Source organism: Pyxicephalus adspersus, chromosome 3, assembly GCF_032062135.1.
Source record: "Pyxicephalus adspersus chromosome 3, UCB_Pads_2.0, whole genome shotgun sequence".
Classification (NCBI taxonomy): domain Eukaryota; kingdom Metazoa; phylum Chordata; class Amphibia; order Anura; family Pyxicephalidae; genus Pyxicephalus; species Pyxicephalus adspersus.
In genome coordinates this window covers 75,324,410-75,341,534 of record NC_092860.1, presented here as the reverse complement: position 1 = coordinate 75,341,534, position 17,125 = coordinate 75,324,410, and the positions used below count along the sequence as shown (strand labels likewise).

Genomic DNA, 17,125 nt, shown 5'->3' with positions numbered 1-17,125 from the left:
TTTAAGAGTATTCAACGAATGGGTATTGAAAAAAGAATGCAGGTTGGACTGCATTCGGCATAGATTTTGCAGCACCAGGCATTTGATAAGTTGTTTGCTAGGACATTTTTTTTTAGAATTTAAGTAGTCATTTAAGATTTATCCATCATTTTCGGCAACTATTCAGCTTAAATCCTGACTTTTTTCCAAAATTGTTTGAGCTGTGTGTTACATGTAATACCCCATTAGTCTTGTTTTTACAGACAGATTATTTGATTATCACCTGAGAGATACCAAATGGAGTGTTACCAAAAATAGGGGGATGCTAGGCTAGTTTTACCCCTCTTCCTGACTCCTAGAAGGAAGAAAAATCAATATTTATGATATGCCTAGCCTTCAAATCTTGTTCATGCTTTAGAGTACAGAGACAAGCCTGGAGGGCTATATACATAATTAGATTACATTCTGCTAAACAGTATTACAGAAATTTAAAAGCAAATATCAAGTGACAAGTAGAAGGTGCTCACTAGCTATGTGAGCATTTTAAATTCTGTTTTGTTATGTTATGTTGATGGATTCCATCTTCTTCATCCACCCACATGACTGTATAGTGAATCCACTGCTTAACCCCAAAATACAGATGTTTCCAGTTTTAAAACTTTCAATTTTTTTTTAATAAATACATACCGTACAGTACATTTTTCATCTTTACAAATTGCAAATTATAGTGGTTCCTAACCTAGAGTATCTGTAATACTTGGGAAAACAAATGATAAGGGTATGGGCCTTTTTATCTCTAAATAAAAAAAAAACAATAAATGTATCAGGAATCTCTGAATTTTTAACCTGCATTCAAAGTGGAGAAATTGACTTTTTGTGACGGATAACATGTTTAACAATAACAGTTTAAGCAACTGGATCTCAGTTACATGTATTAATTCCATAAAATATTAGCAAAACTGATTGCAGACAGGCTGTATATTTGTGGTATTTGAAATGTGGGATCTTGCTGTTTATGATAATTAATTGTTTTTCTTTCAGCATTTCTGTTTCTAGCTATCTATATACAATAAAAAACCAAGCTATTACCATCTTCTAAAGCTGTACTTAATAGTACTAGGATTAACTGGAACATGGATACATACTGGGCAATTCATTAGAAGCTCTAATCTCAAAAAGGTAAAGGAACCATGCTTTAGTGTAGAGAGAAAGTAGAATTATCATTGTAGCATTTACCTGAATGCAGTTTAGCAGTTGAGGTTATATTTTACATCTTTGCTATAGTTTTACAGGTCACTATTCTCATTGATGTCCTGTTTATGTGAAACAGATGGCAATTGATATTGGATGCTAGTAGATATTAGACTAAGCAGTGGTCACACACGATTGTAGCCAGCAGCCTCTTGTACATCTACATTTGCTGTATAAAGAAACATATGTTACTTTAATAAGGATCACTGAACCATTAATAACAACCCCCTATACAACTTATTTCAGTCTCCCTTTACCTTGTCAATCCATTATCAGTTTCCTTTTAAATTCTTCTTGATTTTGTCCAAATGTACCAATCTCTGACACTGAATGATACAGTCAAAGTTCAGGTAGTAGACATTTTTTGAACAAGTCAGCTTTAGGATCTTACGCCGCACAATTTTATCATTAGGGTAGAACAGGGAAAGTATAGAACCTTTTTCTGCTTTTTTATTAAGTAACCGAGTGTCAGAAAAGCAACAAAAACCTATATGTGGTAGAACGTAAAAAAGGGTAACATACTGTAAACTTTTTATTTCTTTATGTGCCTTCTTGTTTCGGGATTTTTTTAGCTACTTTTTGCCCTCTATTTTTCAGCCATTGCTCCCCCTATAACACCTATTTTGATTCTTCACTTCAGTGATATTTGTATCTTCATCAGTATCTCACTCTACTGTGCCCTTTGCCACATCAGCCCAAGGTTCTCAATACTTTTGCTCCATCCTTTGATCTATGCTCCAACCATCTCTCCTGTCACTGGACTTATTTTTTATCATATGTATAGATGTATAATTTCATGCACCCCAGACTTTTAATGTAAGAACTTGTGGTAGGCACAAGGATAAAGAATCTTAGAATTCATTCACATAAAAATAGAGAGTTTTCATTGTCAAGCGTAAATTGCTATTTGGAGACTAGGTACATCAACAGCAATTTTATTTTCTCTTTTAACTATGACAAATATTTTCTGTGTCTGTGTTTGTGTACCTTTTCAGATCTGTGTATTTTATTATGTTGCCTGGTGATCCTGGCCATATTCAGTTTGTCTGTTCAGAATTTTCCTGTAATATGGCATTTGGTAAAAATGAGTAATAAAAGTGGTTAACAAAAACTAAAAAAAGGCTGGAAGGATGTTCCTAGAAGCAAAACATACAAAAATAATAATACAACAAAAAAACAGCAAAAAGTCAGATTGTTTTTGCTAAAGGGATAGGCAATGACACATGTACGCTGTGCTACGCTCTGCAATTAAAGACCAGCCTGATTTGCCAACTTTTAAAGTAAGAGTTTAGTCCCTTCAGGAATAAAACATATATACCTGCCTGTTCGCTATCTTCTTTTAAAATAATGATGCTGTGATATGCCAGGTGTCCTGACTTCCCCTGGGGCTGCCTGGATTGAAGAAACTCCTGTGTGCATGTTAGAGAGCTTTCTTCACTTCCTGCATACCTCCCCACTTCACTGATTTGGAGGGACTGTCCCTCTTCCAGATCATGGTCCCTTTGGCCTTCTTTTTGAGAATCCCTTGATCCCCTTGCAATCCAATTGTGGTAGCTCTTCAGGTGCATACAGGGCAGCAAGCGCAGCCATCTTCTTCCTCCTTCTTCAGCTTCCTCATGCATTACCTTATTTTGCTCTGTGACTTTGCATACATGTGATCTTTCTTTACATTCCAGGAAAGCCCTGATCCCAAGCATGCTTGAGAAGGAGCATCCCAAAGCCTTTTGGCATATGTGACGTATATATGCCAGGAGGATGTGGGTTTTCCCTTCTGTCTTTACTACCCATAAAATAAACCCATAGTTAGGGTTAGCTATCCTTTTATACAATGTTAAAATGTGAGGATCGGACCACTTTAAAAAGTAATATTTTGCACTAAACCTTCATTCAGGCTATTTCATGCTGCTAATGCAAGTAAATTTAGCTGTGAAAAAAAAAACACTTGGTTTAGCAAAAACCTTTCTATATATTTTATGATCCACAGAATGGTGGCATGGCAGAGGTGCGTCATCTGTCATACTTTGAGGTAAAAAGTGTTACTCTTCCCTATCCCCCACAATTGGTTGGTATGCTTCCGGGCTTGGTGTGACAACTTTTTTGCAGGACAGATAGAAAATGGTTAGAGGACAACAGTAGAATATTAGTAAAAAAGTAGTGTCAAACAGTTCTAATTTAAGTCACCTACCAAACACTTCCTGGATTCCAGGCCCAGTGGGTCATAATACAGAAATAGTTGCTTTGATTTGCATTTTACTGATCTTTGGTCATTGTGAAGGCTTTTATGTTCTGTTCACATTTAGTGAGATGTCAACCACAGAGAACAGTACTGGATGAGAAGGAAGTGGCACACACTGTGAAAAAACAGGATGTGGCTAAAAATGTAGAAGACCCATGGCTTGATATACAGTACAAAAAGCAATTATGAATGTGTGCAGTAAGAGAAAGATTATGAGCAGACATAGGAAGTTGTGCGAATAAGAAAAGTATCATGCAGTGCTCATGCAGATATAATGAGAATACTGAAAATAACACCCAGCATAAAAAACAAGAGGAACTTGGAAGAATCCATAGATGAAGAAAAAGATCAAAATGAAAATTACAGTCATCATATAGAGTACCCAAAGCAGCAATGTTTGTCATTATTTTGCAAAGAACAAAAAAAAAAACAAGAAAAAAAAAACTGAATTTGGCACAATGTCAAATAAGTAGTACTATGAGATATGTCCATATGTGGACAATTACCTAATTTCATTTTATTATGACGGTCTTGCACAATTTGGGCCATCACATAGGGAATAGGTTTGAAGTCTGCCTAAAAGAAATCCAGGGTGATTTATGCATCATACAGGGTGAGATGGGTAAAAAACCAGGATGACTCCCTAGGATGACCGGACATAGCTTTTAAGAATACACTAAATTGCAAGGGACAGCAAATTATGGACATAAACCTTTTTAGGAACTTCTATTCTTCTGTCTCTGGATTATATTTTTTGGTGACCTATTCAAGAGAAAAGGTAAAATGCCACATCAGATTTCAGCCCCTAATGATTTGCTTGTGACAACTAAGTTTGTTTTGGTATCTGAAGTTTGATCCCCAAACAAACACACATACAATAGTTGCACATTAACACAGAAACTATAAAAGTATAACTTAACCCCCAAAAATGAAATATTTTGCAGTTTACCAGCCCAAAGATGAGGTGGTATTCCTTTCAATGTTTAGGCTTTTTTCTTTATTTTTACATGATAATTCTTGCAAAATGACTAACTTCCTATCCAGAGGTGGCCATAGGAATCCATGGCTGTCAGCTAGGCGGGACTACAAATGTCTCTCTTTGCTCATCTCTATCACATGGGGAATGGGGAGATTAGCAGTTCACAGAAGAAATGTGACTTTTTTGCCTTCAGTTCAGCTCACAGATATTCCTTAAGGCAGATATTCCCTGGATCAACAGTTTCTGATGTCATTCCTTGTAAACTTTAATACTTAATTGTTTGTGCTTCCAGAAACGCATCCAGCTTTTTTTTCTTAAAGCAATTTATAGTAGTTGCTGAAACCACTTCCTGAGGGAGTCTATTCCACATGTTCACAGACCTTACAGTGAAGAATCCCTTCCTTATCCAGAGATTAAACTTCTTTTCCTCCAGACGCAACAAGTGCCCTCTTGTCCTTTGTAATGATCTCAAAATGAATAATTTGGAAGAGAGTTCTCTATATGAACCGTTTATATATTTATATAAATATTTTTATATCATATCCAGTCTTAAATGTCTCTTCTGAAGGGAGAATAGATTCAGTTCAGCTAATCTATTCTCATAGCTGAGCTCCTCCATTCCTTTTATTAATTTAGTTGCCCTTCTCTGCCCTCTCCCCAATTCCACAATATCCCTTTTGTGAACTGGTGCCCAAAACTGGACTGCATATTCCAGATGTGGTCTGTTCAATGCTTTGCAGGTTGCGGTGCAGTTACCACTTCCTCATGCCAGTAAAATGCTGCCTCAAGGAAGATGCTACATGTAACATCTACCAGCAGCAGCCCAAAGGAAAATGAAGGGGAGCAGCAGAGAGCGTCTCAGTACCACTCTTTGCCACTCACTGCCAAATCCGCAAATTCTGGTTCTTTAAGAACCAGAGATGCAGTGCGAGTGGTCAAGGATGTGGCCTGCATGTAGGATTGCTTGATCATGCTGTACATCTGATCCTAGCCTTAAGGAATACAGAGGTGATTTCTTTCACTTTTCTGCTTGTTAAATGGACAATGAAGCAGCTTCAGGAGATCAGTAAACTCTATGTCTCTACTGTACTTGCTTTTTTCTTGTCTGTATATTTGCATGTAGCTGAGAGACTCTCAGTACTGCCCCTGCAAATCAGTTTTCAAATGTGAGGATCTACTAGCCACTAAAAGTTTGTCATTTGTTGGCTGAATGACTGTTGTCATACACCCAGCAATTTTTAGACTATTTCTACCAAGGACTTAATTAATAAATTCAGTCTTCACTTATTTAAATATGTGTGCATAAGCTTGTTTAATACTTGTAGAAAGACTTTTAATGGGTCTGGGAAACTGATCTGATGACCTGTGTATGCACTATGCATTTATGTATGGACCAGCTCTAAATTATTGTAGTATTGCAAATTAATAGGTTTAACGTCATTTTGAAAACTTAATGTACAGCACTGCGTAATATGTTGGCATTAAATAAATCCTGTTTATTAATAATAATAATAATAATAATTATAATAATAAAAAATCTTTCTTTTTATTTTTCTTAAACAGCAGACAACATTGTGACTACACTGCATGTCACCATGACTGCCAGGGATCATTATGAGCATTAATGACACAGTGACTGCCTCTTCTGTTTAGCAAAGTAGTGGGTGATGGTTGTCATCCTACTACAAAAAGTCATGCGACTGGTAGTGATGAATGTATTTTTGATGGGTATTACATGATAAGTGATCCTGCTAGCGACAACATTTACCGGACTATCCATTTGTTTGGTAATTGATCTGTATTACAAATGTTTGAAAGCGGTCTACAGAAAAACACTTTGACTGATATGATGCTTTCATCTAATCGATAAAAAAAATATTGCAGCGTACAGCCAGCATTAGACAATTGTCACTAGGAGTACCCCATTGGAAGATTCCACTCACATCCTTTTCCAATGACAAACAGAACTTTTTGAACCGGACATCACTTTTTTTGTCCTACAATAGTCACCAGGACAAAAACAGATGGTTAAACATTAAATATTCACATAAATTGCAATAGAAAAACCTGACTGAGGTTATAGCCTTCTGCACTTTATCCAAAACAAAACGAAAAAAGTTATATATACTTTAAATACAGCAGCTTTATGTGACTGAAGATCAATAAGGGACTGTAGTCTTTGATTACACTTTAGTACTCTCAACTCACATTTGGTGCATTAATTCACATTAAGTCACATTAATTGGTACAACCCCTGCATGAAGATGACACATACCTAAAAAGACTGCATGCACCCATACTTTGCCTCGTGTGTTAACAACTATTTTGTATTCTTGGCATCTCACAGCTCATAGAAAAATAAAAGTAAAAACACCACATTGCCTAGTTACAGTATATAATACTATTCTTATTCTTCTTTTTAAAAGTATTTTCGCAAGGAAAATTATGTCATAGTTTAGAAAGGAGCAGCTGTTACTGCCTGAGCTACAAACATTTCTTAAGAGAGCCGTAATTTATTGGGTCAGTGATTTTTCCAGGTTTCTAGTCAAACAACATTTTTACAGTTTGCATCATTCACTTAAATTTGTAGGACTCCAACAAAATGTGCTTCTAAACCAATAATGAACATTTGCTGTGATTAAAAAATTATACATGTTCTTATAAAGTAGCCCACTGCTAGAAAAACCTTTCTCAACCTTTTTAGCCATGTGGAACCATTAAAAGAATTTTTCAGGCTTGCCTGAAATGCCTCCCCACTCATAGCACTTTTAAAGACAAGATTCTGCCAAGTGGCATTTACCCTAGAACAGGGGTCTGCAACCTGCGGCTCTTCAGCCTCCTTGTTGTGGCTCCCTTCGGCTGCCGCGGGGAGATCTCTGATGGGGGATCCCCTTCCTCCCAAGACACTGTGGAGCAGGGGGATTCCCTATCCGGTGTTCTAATGAAAAAAATCTACCAGTGAAATAAATCTATCACGGGGCGTGTACAAATGGGTGTGTACAATGACATCCCCCTCCTTTGAACCCCAATTCCTCTGGAATGGGGAGATGTACAAAACCAAAAATGTAGGTGCAAGTGGGGGACACCTGTGACTAACACCTCCTAAAATTTAATGGTTAGGCTATCATCAGAACATAAAGAACTCTGCCCATCAAAAAAATCTACCGTTACACATTGCTGGAGGCACCTGAACCCCAATTTCTCTGGAACAGGAAGGGGGTATAGGTGAACAAAATTAGAGGTGCAAGTGGGGGACACCTGTGGCTAACACCTCCTAAAAACTCCACCTATCAAAAAACCCCTACCCTGTTACACATTGTTGGAGGCTTCTAGCACCTAAACCCCAATTTATCTAGAAACGGGGGTACAGGTGAAAAAAATTTGAGGTGCAAGTACGGGACACTTGTGGCTAACACCTCCTAAATACACCTCATAAAAACTCTGCCTATCAAAAAAATCTACCCTTTCACACATTGCTGGAAGCATCTAGCATCTGAACCCCAATTTCTCTGGAACGGGGGGGAGGCGGTACAGGTGACCAAAATAGAGGTGCAAGTGGGGGACACTTATGGCTAACACCACCTACAATTAAATCGCTAAGGCATCGTCAGAAAATAAAGAACTCTGCCCATCAAAATAATCTACCCTGTTACACATTGCTGGAGGCTTCTAGCACCTGAACCCCAATTACCCAAGATTGGGGGGTACAGGTGAACAAAATTAAAGCTGCAAATGAGGGACACCTGTGGCTAACACCCCTTAAAATTTCATCGCTAAGGCATCGTCAGAACATAAAGAACTGCCCATCAAAAAAATCCACCCTGTTACGTTAGAAGCCTCCAGCTTGTAATGTAACAGGATGATACGTTACAAGCTGGAGGCTTCTAGGGGCATAGTTCAGTGTTTAATTTATTTCGAAGTAGGCCTACACATGCACACTTGTTGTAACAGGTAAAATTTAAAAAATATTAAAACTTTTAAAAGTTTATAAACTGTGTTATGTTTTGCGGCTCCAGACTATTTTTCTTTAGTGGAAGAGGAGGCAAAATGGCTCTTTTGATAGTAAAGGTTGCTGACCCCTGCCCTAGAACAATACAGACATCCTTAAACTAATGAATATGCAGCCAAAGTTTGATGTTACCCCTAACATCCTTATGGAGGAAGGTTAAGAATGGCTCCTTTAAAACATATTGGGTAAATTGTTTTCTGCAGATAATTTTACTGCCAAAATTCTGCCAAGTTGGGGCTTTAAATTGGCTTTTCATCCACCTCCTCCTCCACTTTAAGCCCCCTTAAACCCCCCACCTAGTACTTTGCCATGCATTTACAACTAAATAAACTGAAAACTATCCATGTACCATTTTGGGTAACACAGCGTACATGACAGGTTTGTTCCTTTAGCACTTGGGGTCCCATTGGAAATTCTTGATACCACAACGCACTAATGTGAGTATGGTACTCTGCTGTATTGTATTCATGTTTTAGGTTTTACCAACCTTTTAGTGTTTTTGGTTTTTGCAAACTGTTCTGCTAGCGCAGATTAACTTAAAAGAATACAGTCTATTTGTTGCTTATCTTGTTATCACAGAATGCTGAACATTTTTTGGCAATTCTGAATACACTGCATATTATAAATAATTACCTCTTAAATGTAAAAATCTGAATATTGAACAAATCATGAAAATATCCTCAGGAATGCACAAAAAATGTGAACATCACATGTAAATGTACTATAGTTAAACTGCAATAATAAGTAAAAATGTACAAACTGAAAATGTACCATAACCTTCTATGAAAATAATACCAAGTGTTCTTATGATAAATTGCCATTTATCTATAAAGCGTAGAGTGCACCTGTATAAAAAACACCCAATGTACATCCAGACAGAAACCACAATGCCTTCATCTTAGCATTATGCTACATCAAGCAATGCCTGGCTGCAGCTGATAAGAAGTATTTTAGTTAAAATTTAGCCAGATACAATTTCTAATCAATCTTTTACACCACAAAAAAATTAGTTTTTTTTAAAAATTGTAATCTCACCATTTCATTATAATTTTACTTAATTCTTTCTACTTTCAGAAGTATTACTTCCCTCCAGCTATAGTAAATCTGCTTGCCTTCTATAGATTTAAAATCTTTTCAGCAAAGCTGCCTGATTTTCAGTGTTTCTTTGGCCAGATATTGATTAAAAATTATTTAAAGAAATTTACCAGATGGAGGTTTAAACAGGGCTCCTTTTCTTGAAATTGAATGAGTTTATCTGCATTACCAGGATATTAAATTACAGTAGCAGAGAATTACACGGATGTAATGACGTAATTGTTTGAAAGTGGGGGCACATCCATAGTCCCAAGGCTGAATTTATTGTGGTGTCATCCACCATCCCCTGGCACAGAATTTCAGCGCCATCCATTCTGACTTTTCTGCTGCATTAAAGCTGCTATTCTAGTTAAGATGTGTATCACTGCTGAACACTGATCTATACCCAGGCTTGTATTATCATTGTAGGCTCAGGTCAATGAGTCATCTATCCAGGTCTAGCTGATAAGGAAACTATAATAGTTAGGAGTCAATTTTAAATGACTGACTGAATACATTTTTAAAGTTATATATACATATCCATATACAAATTTAATCTGTGTGTAATGGTCTAGTAGGTTTTTGTGGGACTGGTTGCAAATTCTGAACCTTTATTTTACACTGAAGTTGTAAACTGGTAAAATATATGGCAGGGCTTAGCACTGAGAGGGGTAAAATAATGTATTCTTTTCCTAGACAGATTTTTAAGCCTTGTGTACAGCCTAGAATTGGGATCCAAGGGCAATCATAGGGACAAATGTATTGATCTGAGGATTAAAGCTATGTACCCTAGGTGAAAATCTGGCATGTGTACAGAGTTTGTTTAGTAATCTGCTATAGCCGATCACTAAACAAACTAGCAGGGGTTTAGTGTTGAATAAAGGAGAATGGTAAGACTCTTTGTTACATTCTTTTTGCTGTAATGTCCCTGTTAGGTAGACTCAGCACCTATTTTTTTTTGATGACTAAAGCTACGTACACACTTCCAATTATTATCGTTGGAAAACGAACGACGAACGATCCTGCACGATATATACGAACGATCGTATAGCACCGATCCTGCACATAGAGATAACGACACGATCGTTCGTAGATATTGTACACACAATAGATACGATCGTTTAAGCGATAGAGGAACTATGTGCACGACAGGAAAGTGAACGAACGTTCGTTCATTACGCATGCTCAGGGCATGGACGATCAACGAACGACCGTACACACGAACGATGTTCAACGATCGTCGTCCAATCCGATCCGCCGGTCCGGTCGTTCGTTTCCAACGAGTTTCCTCGTTCGTCGGCGTCGTTGGTTACTTTTTTACGAACGATTTTTTGCCCAATCGATCGTTCGTCGTTCGATTGGAACGATAAAAATTGGAAGTGTGTACGCACCTTAAGTCAGAAAGTATGAACCCAACATTATAAATTGTCATATGAACAATAGGTGAGGAAAATCTCCCAATGGGGACGCCTGTTCCAAAGACTCCCTGGAAAGGGGAAAAAAGGGATTGTACATACATTTTAAGGGCTTGTTTACATTGGTGGTCAATTTAGTGTGAGGGATCCACTTACCAAACATTCAATTTTTAAGCTCATAGCCCCTGGGTCAGTTGTTCAAAGAAGTTGGCTACCACTATAAGAGCAATTGTTCAATATTGTATTCCTCTTGCATAGTAAATGGAGGGGTAGAGGAAAAAGAAACAGTTAATTTGGTAATTAATTTGTACTTTTATTAACCCCCTTTGGTATTAGTAGTCTTCTTCTGATTATTCATTTTTTAAGATCCTTCAATAGGCACACTGCAAAAGCAGCTTGTGATTTGGTCAGGGGTATGGTCGTAACAAAAAGAAGAGGGGGCAAGGTACTATCCATGGTGAGCCCGCATGCGCATCATTGTTATGTGAACGCCTAATTCCCGAAAAAAGTACCTGCCCCACTACACCCCTGGATTTGGTGATCAGTTAGCACAATGCAATTGTCTACATTTCAAAATCAAGCTGAGATGCACTAAAATCATGTAATTTTCACCTTTTTATCTGAAGCTTGATAAGTAACCGTTGGTATATACTAAAATCAATAGTGCGATCTCCAGACTTGTCAGAATTACCCAAAGCAGGAAGCATAGCACTGATTGAGAAAAGGCAAGAGCAATCTCTATATGAGCATACAGAAACCAAGGCTTGCGTAAAACGCATGCATGTGGTTAGAAAGTAGATTTCATTGAGGAGGGGGTAGGAAGTGATTCTGGAGATAATGACTGTGAGAACTAGTAAGAAAGATCTGCAATAGCAACAGGATTTTCTGATTTTAAAGCTAATGTGCCCACTTTTCTTGTAGGACCTTCAAAAGAATTTACAGTGAGCCACTAATTTTTAATTAGGAAGCATGCTGCTAAGGGGGAATTAAATGCCCTGGCCCTGAAAGGGTTAAAATCAAAGAGAAACACTAGAGAAAGCGGACCGCAGTGGTGGTGCATTTTGTACTACAATTTAAATCCCGCTGGCCTATTGTGCCAATGCACTTTGCTGCCTGCAGCTCCTTTTGGCACAGAAGTTGATTCATTTCCATCAATTATATAGAGTGAATCACAACAACATGCTATTCAGCGTAAAATTATATAAATGTAGAATGTGTCACTTCTCATTCTCTTTTTATTTTTTACACAGTTTAGTTCTAGTCCCCAGCTAAAAAGACTATCACTGTAGGAGCTGATCAGCTGAGTCATTACAAAGGAACAATGATAAAAACCACAGAGCTATCTGATTACTAGAAGGAAACACCTTCACTTATAGCAAAAAAAAAAATATTTCCCTATTTGCATAAGGTGGAGGTGGTTAAAGTCTAAAGATTTGTAGAACGTATTGACCTATTTAGTTCACAGCAGAAAAAATGTGTGAAACAAAAATATACATTCAAATAGACTTTACTTAGCACAAATCTGTAATTTTGTATATATAATATACAGTTATTGTTTTAAACATTGAAGTGTTGGGAACAACTCTCATTTTAAAGACTTGCTTTTTAATCAAACCCCCTGGTTCCTCTCAGTTGTCCTTTTTTTTTGTATAATGAATTCAAGGAAAAATATTATGAACTATGAATATGTTTTATTTTGCACTATAGCTCTGTACTAATGACAATATATTATGAATACATACTAATAATATGCATTTATTTTATATTTGTCTGTTGTTCAGGTTTAATATCTAACCTTCAGTGCATTCTACATGAATTTCACACACTGATCTTCACACCAGGCACCAACATTAATATTTTTCTAATTCTATATGAAACAGTGGAACACTATTGAGATAATTTCCCCTAATAACTTCAAAAATATTTACTTTGTGCAGTGTTGTTTTATTACCAGTGTAATAGGAAGTTATTTGTTCACCAATCAATAGAGGTTCAGCCAGATGCAAGACCAGTAGATTTTTGATCCTTTTTTGTCTTTCCATTAAGGTTTGGAAATAACACAAATATGAAGTAAAGCAGTTAAAGAAGTGAAATGAGAAAACTTCTTATACAAATGTATTTTATCTTTCTTGGAGGTATTTAAGAGTAGATTGAATGTTGGTTGTGGACACTATGAGGGACCTTAACATCATTCAGGAATGTAGAATAGGCTGCCCAATGGACCAAAAGAACTTTCCACAATGTTCATTATTGTGTTGCCCTGCAACTGAGTGTTTTGGGGTGTCATTCAGATTGAACACCACACTGGATCCCAAAGTGCCAATAGCAAAAAGCATGAGCTATTTAGATTGACATCACTCAGACCAGAACCAGTAGTAGTAGTAGACAACTGGTGATGCCAAAGTCATGCTAAAAGTTATCTGTACTGCAGTTCCTTATTTCAGCCAGTAGATGCTGGAAGCATGCACCTGACAGATTAGTGGGTGAAAAATATCACTGTCAACAAAGCGATAGGTGAAGACCAAGTGGGGGTTCATGTCCCTATTTAGACCTGTTAGCAACAAATGGCTTTTTTACTTATTAGAAAAAAGAACATAAAAATGATATTTGTATCCCATGTACAAACTTATTCTTTAGTTTTGGAAAAAATGGGGAAGGGGGAATGGGGAAGATTCACCTTCTGTCTGTCCTAGTAATGAATATCATCATACTAAGAATGTTTACCCCAATAATGTACAGTCTATTTGGTGTTGTTTGTCACTTCAGTGTGCAACATGTACGTCATAAAGTGGAGTATTGGTGAAATGGGTACCTAAATCCCAATAGCTGTTTTTTTCAAGAGTGTATATTTTAGTACTACAATTAAGTAGTACAATTGGATGGTTCACCTTTACTCAGGCTGTACTAAAAAGAGCACCTGGAATGGTCTAGAGCAGAGGAAACAGAGAGCAGTTAGAGACTGCCTCATTCTTTCTTTAGTGAGGAAAGGCAGATTAGGCTCGGGCCCAATTACAAACTGGTTGCCTCCCTATGAAATATATGATTTGGACACTCAAATGGTTGCATATATTGCATGCTCAAAATTGTTTGAAATTAGAGGAATATTGTGGTAGTCTAGTGGTGATGACGTGCCCAGGGTGAAAGTGAAGATCTTATAGTGAACATTTAGAGAAGGTAATTGTGCCTGATAAAAAAATCCTAGATGTAATTCTTTCCTATAGCCTTACAACTGTAAATCGGCGGTGTGAGAAGCATGACTGACTGCTAGTCTTACAAGTCCTGAAATGACATTTGGTGGTCATAGTTAATGGATACTGGACAGAAGAAATCTGTACCTGAGGGCCAGTAAATGCAAACATCTCCCTGCTTCAACCTCATTTATTGGTTTGCACTTTATGTTCTATTCCTGCTATTCCTTGATTATTCTTAAACCAGTCAACAGATCGTCAGCCATGGGTGGAGCAGTTCTGACATAAGGGACCAAAGCCACCCTGAGCGTTTCCCCAACAAAGACATAGTGGGAAACAAGGCATGTTAGGTCAGAAATGGGGTTTAGCTGCAGACAGCCTATAGGCAATAAAGCTTAATATTCTTTTGCCTCTGTTTGACTTCCAGTTTCTTCCTTCAGTTGAAGGTTTTACTGTCCAGTATCACCTGCCACTTCTGCTAAAAACTTCGCTAATTTTATGTGTCATGTATGAAAGTGCTAGATCATCTGCCCTGGACTTCCATTTATCCAAGTTGTTGCATACAATCACATATTTTTCTTTTGACGTCAATTCAAGTGAGCACTACTGTAGACCTTCAGTGCAATAGCCCCTGGCTCAGCATTTTCCAAGGTTTTTACTATGGGGTAACCCTTGCAATAACTTTTTCAGGAATCCCGTGCAATAATTACTAAACCTCTGCAGGAACTCCGTTTGAAAAACACTGCTCTGGCTACTATTGTGGAGATGGACTGTCCAGCACAAAAGAAGCAATGGCAACCTTTTAGAAATGTCCTGTAACCCCTTTCTTTGGGCCTGATTTATAAAAGCTTTCCAAGGCTGGAGAGGATACACTTTGATGTGTGAACAGAGGGTCCAGCAAACGAATCTGGTCCAGGATTCAAAATACTTTCTAACAAATAGCAAATGAGTTAGGAAATCCATTCCAGGTTTGCTGGATTACCCAGCTTCACTGATGAAAGTGTATTCTCCCCAGCTTTGGAGAGCTTTAACCTCCTGGGCAGTTACCCCAAGCCTAGTTAGATCCAGTGTCGTTTGCCCGTCTTCTCCTTCCCTGTACGTATGCGTCCCTTGGCAGAGGCGGGGATATTCAAAATTTTGTATTGGATTTAATACAAACTCCTGTATCCAATCTAATACAAAATAATACAAAATAAACAAAAAGTAAATACTTTGTATTGGATTCAATATAAACTCCTGTATCCAATCCAATACAAAATTACCTTAGTAGGTCATTGGAGGAGTGAAGAGAGCAGCTAGGGGTGTATTTTTCTATCAGGTCAGAAAGGTAAGTGGGACAAGAACTGTAGAGGGATTCTCTGACTCTCTGAAAAGCCTTTATAGCATATACTTAAGGACAGCAAATGTTAAAGTTGTAACATTGATTTAACTTTTTTAATAAAATGCTTGCAGTACTCTGTTGTCCTAATAGAATTTTCTATACAGATCTATATGTGTGGCTATCTATCAATATCATGAGTAACTTAATTCAATAAAAACTAAATGATGTGGATTATGTATAGGAAATATTCTGTTAACAACATTACAGAAATGTAGTGAGTAAAATTGGAAGTGATTTATATAAAGTGAAATAGGTATAGTAAAGAAATAGCCAATGCACTGAATCCAGTACACATCTGGTATGGCATGTGTAGGGTCTGAAGTAGGGAGAATACAAAAAAGAAATGCAGTGTATGTGGGGTAGGCACTTGGAAGCAGACTACAGTATGAATCTTGCACAGTGTGAAGTCAGAAGTAGACAGAATGCAGTAAAGATCATGTACAGTGTACATCTAGAAATATAAGAATACAGTAAAGATCATGTACAGTGTACATCTAGAAATATAAGAATACAGTAGAGATCATGTTTGAGCAATGGTGGCTGCACACAATAGGGATCATATACAATGCAGGTAGGTTAGGAAGCAAACATGATCCAGCTAATATTCTGGTTAGGGGTGATAGTAGACATTATAGAGTAGTGATAATGTTTAGTAAAGCTATATATAGTACAACTCCTGTACACTCCTTGTACTAAGCAGTAGGAAGCAGACAAAATGTAGTAGAGATCCTGTACAGTGTACTCAGGGTAGGAAGTAGATAGCATACAGTAGATACTGTGTAGATTATACCTAAAGTAGGAAGCAGATATTAGAAACCTTAACAGTATAATAGAAATCCTGTAGAGTGTATCTAGGGTGAAAAGCAAACATAATACAGTGGGGATCCTGTATATTATACCCAGGGTAGGAAATAGACAACATATACAGAGATCATGTAGAGTGTACTCAGGGTAGGAATTAGACAGCATACAGTAGAGATGTACATTGTACCAAAAGTGGCAAGCAGACATCAGAGATATTAGCAGCACAATAGAGATCTTGTACAGTATATCCGTTGTATGAAGCAGGCAGTATACAGTAGACGTTAGGTGGGAAGCAGCCTATATACAGAAGAGATCATGGACATTATACCTAAGGTATAAAGCAGAATTCCACAGACATTAGAATAGGAGCACAGAACAAATGCTGTACATTGTACTTAGTGCAAGAAATAGAGCCAATACAGAAGAGATCCTGTACATTATATTTAGGGTGGGAGGCATTATCCTGTACAGTGTAGGTAGAGAGGGAGGCAGCCTGTATACAGTATGGATCATGTGGAGTGCATTAAGAAGCAAGCACATTACAGTACAGGTAGGTAGGAGCAGCCCATACACGGTGCAGATAGGTAGGTAGGAGCAGCCTGTGCATGATGCAAGTAGGTAGGAGCAGCCCATACATGGTGCAGGTAGGTCAGTAGGAGCAGCCTATACAGGGTGCAGGTAGGTAGGAGCAGCCTATACAGGGTGCAGGTAGGTAGGAGCAGCCTATACACAGTGCAGGTAGGTAGGAGCAGCCTATACACGGTGCAGGTAGGTAGGTAGGAGCAGCCTATAAATGGTGCAGGTAGGTG

The 17,125-nt window shown here is 37.7% G+C and overlaps 1 protein-coding gene across 2 annotated transcripts in view; it reads left to right on the top strand.

The window, feature by feature from the left end:
- The window catches only part of PSD3 (pleckstrin and Sec7 domain containing 3), a 275,704-nt gene that overhangs the window by 15,779 nt on the left and 242,800 nt on the right, over window positions 1-17,125 (top strand). The window lies entirely within an intron of this gene.